We start from the raw sequence: 7364 nt of genomic DNA on the forward strand, positions 1-7364 counted from the left end.
GAGGCCATCAAAGCAGCTCCTTCAGAGGAGGCCAGGTTCAGCCCTGCACCTCATCCCCAAATGAGGCAGTATTTGCTTTCTTTGTAGCTGAAGCCAGCAGCTTAGCTTCACATAAAGACTGAAAGCAGTGGGAAACAGCAGGCCTGACTCTATCCAGAGGTCGCAAAATCCACCTACCAGCACCTCTAAAGCTCATTGATAATACATTATCATTATTGTTTAATTTGCTCAAAAACTGAAACGTAAAACCTGCAATTCACCATTTTGCAGGGAGTTTTGCGCTGAACTGTTGCTTGGCCAGTAACTTCCTGGAGTTTCAGCTGATAGTGAGGAACTGGTCGCAGCCAAATAATAGTCAGGAATCAGCACATTACCTCCAGTGAAAGGGCGGGTTTTGAGCAGATTAAACAAACAAGATTTAACTTGTCAATTAATGAGCTTTAGAGGTGTTGGTTGGGCCAGGCTATAGCTGTTTTCCGCCTGCTTTCAGTCTTAATGCTAAGCTTAAGCGAGAGGCTGCTGACTCCAGATACATATTTAACAGACAAACATGAGAGCTAACTCCCAGTGAGAAGGCTAATGTCAACTTCTTTGTCACTTCCACACGTATTCTTTTGTTTTTCATTTTTTCTTTAACTGACTTTGATGAATCACATATCCAAGTTCATCCAAAATGGTCCATTAAAAAAATGACCAGTAATGGATGATGCGATACTCCTGAACTGAGACACAGCTCCAGCCTCTCCCACCTTTCATTGTGGTTTCTGTAACTGTCATGTTTCTGTTGCACCTCACCTGTCCACTAGTGGACCCCACTTGCTTTCTTTCCTTTGTTTGTCAATCTCCTGTCTGCTCTGCTGCCGCCACTGTCCTCGCCACAACACTGACCACATCGGACTCTGACACCTGAGGCTGAAGTTCATGTCCCAGCAACCAACAGTCAGCGTTGGCCTCACTGATCATAACCACAATGTTTTCAAAACCTGACCTAAACTTTTTCAGAGTAACCTTAACTCACCTCAACAGTGGAGGTGATATTTTTGGAACTAGATGCAGAGTCACCCATAGAAACAACACGACAATGTAAAGATGCCATGGAAACTGTGCAGATATACTCAGATTTGTTACCAGTTTAAAACGTATCGTGAGAACTGTTTTTCATATGTGTTTAAGTCTCTTTGCCTTCACTAGTTTGCAGACTGATCTACAAACATTACACTAAAGGTTACATGAAGACACCAGATTTCATGAGGTTTTATTTGCCTTTAGCGACTCATCACCAACCAGTCTGCCTCCAACTTTCCCCACTGCGCTAAAACAAAAGTAAATACATTAAACTGTTTGGATACAAGACGGATGGAGCTGTCCCCCTCAGGATAATCTGGCACCTCTTCACAAGAGGCCGCCTGTCAGCAGACCTCAGCAGATCTTGGCTGCCTGCTGCAATATCTGTCTGCCTGTCAGAAAATGTAAATGCCCTCTGGAGGGTAAACAAGGTCAAGTATCAGACATAGGTTGGTAGACCACCATCATAATACTCAGTTTTGTTTTATCCTTGTTTGGCTTATCAGGAGACTAATATGGTTTCTGAATGTTGTTAAGTGCGTCCTAATGACCCACAGGCTTCAAAGCAGCCAGCAGTTCAAAGTTCCCAGTATCATAGCTGTTTACTGATGTTCTGTCTATTTTATTCTAACCAACTGTTCCCTGCCTTTACCCCCAGACAGCAACAATGCACACTCACATATTTGTCCAATTTTGGTGAAATTCAGCCAATCACTGCACAAATCACTGGAGTGCAGGAGGCCCAAAAAACTGTTACTCTTTATGAGCATTGCATCAGAGGGGATTTTCAATGGGCTGCTCAACTCTGCCAAAATAAGTGCATAATTTAGTTTTATTCATTTGTACTCATTGTTTTCTGGTTTGCCAGTGGGTGCACCATAGCTGAATAACAACACAAATCATTGAAGCAGCTCTATTAATTGGGCATTTTATGTTTATTTGTGATGACAAGAAATTGGCAGAAAGGACATTAAATATTATCACATTCTGAGCATTGGTCTCTTGTCATTGTACCATTGTATCTAATGTGTTGCTCTGAATGTTTAATACTCATTTTGGATTGATAGAATCTTACATGGATTATATTGCTGGTCAAACTGGTTAATTCACACAAACAAGTCACTCAAAAGTTTAAGTTGGTCTCTTTCATGTCACTTGGTTCTGTCATTGAACCAAATCATACATGAAATTATTCCAGGGACATTGATGGCACAAACACCGGTTTTCCACTGTCTCCGTTCCATTGAAGCTACTTTTGTCTTTTCAGAAGCTAATATTAGCAGGGAAATGTATGCATGCAACTCCATGACCTCCGTCTCTTTTCAAATACAGTTCCCCTCCAAGCTGCTCTGTCTACTGTGAAGCTTAAATGATAGATTTGTGTCACAGATACAGAGCAGTCTGGAGCAGGAACCCCTCTGAGTACATTAGAGACTGACATCCCATTTTAGCTTTGTTGGCTTTGTGGTGATGGAGACTTACAGGGTCAATTTCCATTTCTATTTGTCCCTTAACATTACAGTTGCTGCTTGAACAACTACTGGTGAGGGAGAAGAGAGGCAAGACAAGGCAACACTCAGAATCCCTCATTGACAGACGATATCACCCCGCTCTTGCTCCGCATACCGAACATAATATCATTGGAGCCCATACCTACAAGCGCCGAACTCAACAGCACAAGCTCATCTGCAGACTCAAACTGCCTGGTATTTAACGACTAGTTTGTCACTGCCAACCTCACCCATTGTGTCACTTGTTCCCACTCTGCACACCAAGTCTGCTGCCTGTGGACAAACTTCCAAAGTGTTTTCAGATCTTATATTGCTTTACTTTTCATATTACCAGCTGTGTTTCTGTCTACAGGCTGATATTGGCCCTTCAAACTGGGTAATCCCTCCCACTGTGAAAACTTTCAAATTTAATCACTTATCATGACCTAACAGCTGTTCTCTTGGCTGTGCTTTGGACATATACCTTCATCTTCACTCTCCATCATATTGTTATATTATTTAGTAACATTCAAATTTACCTCTCCTGGCAGGCGAACCAAATCCCCTGATGGTTCTCATCACCATGGTAACTGTTCAAAAGGAAAAAGCTGCAGTACTTCGTCAGCCACATCACGGGAGCCAGAGGGGCAGAGACGCTTTTTCTACCTTTCAGCTGGGGAGGAAAAGTAAGAGAAGGCTGAACATCATCACTGTTTAATGTGAATTGGTTTGTATATTATTATTGTTGGTATTTATTTTGTCACTACATGTTTTTTAGCTGATCCTGTCTCACGCGAGTCTGCTATACGGTGCAATATGTTTTAATCTGTCAGGTTATCACCGTATTCTGAAAAAGGAAGTGGGGGATAAATTATGTCACATGGCATTTAAAACCCAGGTTATGGGTCTAAACTCTGGCTTGACATGTAGAGTGCAAATACACAGAGCAGAATTTACTCCTTCAACTTTGAGGTTATTGCTATGTGTGTTCACACTATAGAAAAGGGACAGATAAATACAAAAACTAAGGAACCAGCAGCCATGAAAACGGTGCAGCACCACAGCATCCGTACAAGGTCAAAGATGACAGGCACTGGTTCTTTAAAACTTCCCACATTAATAAAGTGAAGTCAGTGGGGGAAAATGTTCTGCTGACGTTACATTCCCACTAAAAATATTACAAGAATACACTGGAGACTGTCAACATACTATTAATGTAACTGTGATTAGTGAGTTTGTCATGGAGAAGTGGGTGGGTGATGGATGAAAGCCCTGGGCACAGCTGTGCTCACTCTCCCAGGTGTCACTTGGTGCAGTAGTAATGCTGCCTTAAGAAAATCTTGTAAATTCCTCAGGTCAAGGGCTGTTTTGACAACGCTCAAATACATGGCCTCAGCACAGTGCATGCACAGCTACAAACAGTGTTATTGAGGCTTCATATTTTATGGCCGTCCCTAAAACTCTAATTAGAGTACCAATGCTAATGTGCTACATATCTAATTTAGTCTTCCCTATATCTCTGCTGATATAAACACATACATCCACACCTATGTGGAAGTGTATTCACAGCAGAGGTTTATAAAGCCTCACATACCACTGAATTTAAGCCTTGTGAGGACTTAGAGAGCTTGGTGAAATACCCAACACAACCAAATGAAAATAAGCCCAACTCCTCACAGACCTTTACCAATGCTAGCACTGCCACCTTCAGGGAAACAAATAGTCCTGCATTTTAAAACAATACCTAAGATGGGTATGGGGAGGGGTGGAGGGCTTTTTCTCGCATTAACGTTACATTAATACTTGGGAGGCAGTGAGATGATGCCTAAACCCGATGGATGAACAGTGTAACAATACATGTTGCAAACGTGCAAATTTTAGGAAAAAAAAAAATTATTATTTTTCATAAACAAAAAGCTACATTTTCTCTGACACACATGTTCATCATATGCACAACAGTCAAAAATACAAACTACATGTCCCAAATAACTCTTAATGTCCAAAAAAAACCCCTGATTCTTTGTTGAGTACAATATCAGTGACAATAGACCATGGATGTATAATAAGAAGGTCTTATAATACATCCATGCAATAGACACATTTGTCTACTCCACCGGAAGTGAGCTGCACAGCTTATTCAAACCACAGAGAGGCGCTGCTCAGTTACTTATTACATCTTATGTAGCCGTGAGTTTTAGGTTCAAGATCAGGGTTGTTTGAGGACGCCTCTGCTTCAGGGAAGGTTCAGGAAAGATATGGTACATCCGGTGTTATGGAACATATCAAAGTTGTAATACTGAACTTTTCCACATTCAAACATCTAATGTATGTACTAACATGATCCCAAATGTCTCCAGCCATTCCAAAACAGGACAAAATAGTGACTTTAATCATGGTAACAGTCCGTTTCATTTGGTCGCCTGTCAATGAGATATCCTCTGTGCATCAGTGTTGTGGTTCCCTGGATTTTTTTTCAATAAAGATAAAAGAAATTTAAAAAAAAACAAAACTTTTTATCCTGTTTTAATTTCAAGATAGATTTCGTACACTTCGGTCATTTTCAACTATAAATTTTAACCGGATGAAGAATTTTAATCATCGGTTATCAGAGAAAACAGCCGGGCAAATGGCAGCTCAGGTCCCATCTACTCATGAATGTCCATGCTTCAACTCTGAGATTCCCTGTGTCCACTGAAGAGCATCGGCGAATCACAGATTTCTATACTGAAACTCCTTTATTTGTTGTTTCTTTCAACGCCCTGGTCCTTTATGGAGAGGAGGGCACCTCTGATGCCGGTAAAAACCTGAACATCTGATTCAGAAGTTACCAAAGAAACAAAGATGATGAGTCTCAGTTTGCAGCCGTCCTAAGACGTCCGCCGAGAAGCGACACTGTTCGATTCCGTATTTCTACCGGTTTTAATCCACTGCTCCGTTTGTTACAGAGGGGTCCTCTCCTCTGTGGATAATTCGGCTGCAGACAAACTAACAAACAAACAAACAAAAAAACAAACAAACAAACAAACAAAATTCCCGGATGTGTGGTTCATAAGTTAGCAGTTAAATTAGCAGTTTTAGCTCCCGACTCTTCTCTGATGTCTTGTGTCCGCCTCACAAAGCAAGTGAATCTTCCTCTTTTTTTAAGTGGCACTGCTTCATCTGGTGTTTTTACCGGTTTGATATGGAGAGGAGAACACCTCTGTGGATAATTCGGCTGCTGGTAAAAACCTGTTGAACATCTGGTTCATAAATTAGCAGGTAGTTAGTTCGATTAATAGTCTAAGGTCCCAACCTTTCCCTGATGTCCTGTGTTGGTTTTACAAGCACCTGCGAAACACAGGCTTTAAATGTGAAACTGCCTTCAGTGCTATGAACAGTTGTACTCACCGGGTCTCTTTTCTGGAGACCAGGAGACTTCCCTAGATGATTCAGCTCAAAATGGATTAAGGAGTCTCCTGTGCTGAGGCCAATTTGAATATTGATGCCATGTCAGATTAATGTAATGTCTCATAAATCTGCTGCACAGACCAATTTTTGAGTTTAAAGGGGAAAAATTGTTATTTAAACAAGTTAGAACTTCTTTGAATGTTACTTACATCTTTGTGTGGCCAAGAGACCTGCCAGGCCTATTGTGTTTCTGTAAATATTAGATATCTGATGCCAAAATTGTGTGTAATATAAAAGCCTGGTATAAGTAGCAGTGACACTTAAAAATAATTACAGGTAAGCGAAAGTGCTCCTTTAGTGCTTATGCAGGACGGTCCCTGTCAGTGTTAAATCATATTATCAGATCATTATATGTCAGCAGTAGTTTAATGTTTTACTTGGCTGAGGTTGAGCTTAATTACCTCAAATACTGTTGAGAAGCTAAATCTATTACGATGCATGCAAAAGGTTTCAATGTGAAGTCTTAATCTGACATGAACAAGCAACGGGCTAAATATAGTGAAGTAAACATACCAATATGTAAAATTACAGTACCTCAGAACTGTACTTAGTCACAGGACTAGAGTACATGGTACTTTCCACCACTGTGTTAACCAAGACTCCAAGTGGCTCACTCTTATGTGAATAGGGTCATGCCATTTTTCTGCTTAGGGTACATATTTGGGGGGGGGGGGGGGTTGACATTGTTGGAGGTCCATGTCAAGAAAATAATTAGATACAAGGAGACGATGCTGAAATCCAGAGCAGGTGATGATTTTTATGTCATGGTGACTGTGACCTCATAGCATAATTCCCCATAAATTGAAAGATGCAGTGGGGAGTTGTTTTTGTTTTGTTTTTTTTCACTCAGCTCACCTATCTAGAATAAGAAGAGGAAAAAAAAGAAAAAAATGTAACAAAAACATCCCACCCAACCTCGAAGAATGAGTTACGTGACCTAAATTGAATCCTTTATATTGCCTGCCAGCAACAGGGGGCCTTTTGAGCACTTTCTGAAAAGACACCGCGGTTTTAGGCACATCTGAGCTATTTTACGACGCTCATGTTTGCACAAGTAGCTCCTGACCTACATTCAACTGTGTCGCAGCCAATCTCCGCCGATATTTTGGCTTTCAGCAAGCACAATCTGTGGAGAGAGAGAGAGAGAGAGGAAACGTGATGGAGCGGGGGGGGGGGGGGTGAGGGTGGGTGGGGGGGGTGGGTGATGGGGGGGGGGGGCGGTGGGAGTCACGGTGAGCACCGCCCTTTCCGCACGTGCCCGCTCTTTCAGGCAAAGATCGTCTATGTTGGCGATGACAGCCACTCCGTTAGTCAAAGACTGCGCCGGTTTCTGTTTGGAGGCCGTGGGCGTCAGCCTTCGCG

Source organism: Trachinotus anak, unplaced genomic scaffold, assembly GCF_046630095.1.
Source record: "Trachinotus anak isolate AG129_WGS33_773 ecotype Australia unplaced genomic scaffold, CSIRO_AGI_Tana_v1 ptg000013l, whole genome shotgun sequence".
In the NCBI taxonomy this organism is placed as follows: Eukaryota; Metazoa; Chordata; class Actinopteri; order Carangiformes; family Carangidae; genus Trachinotus; species Trachinotus anak.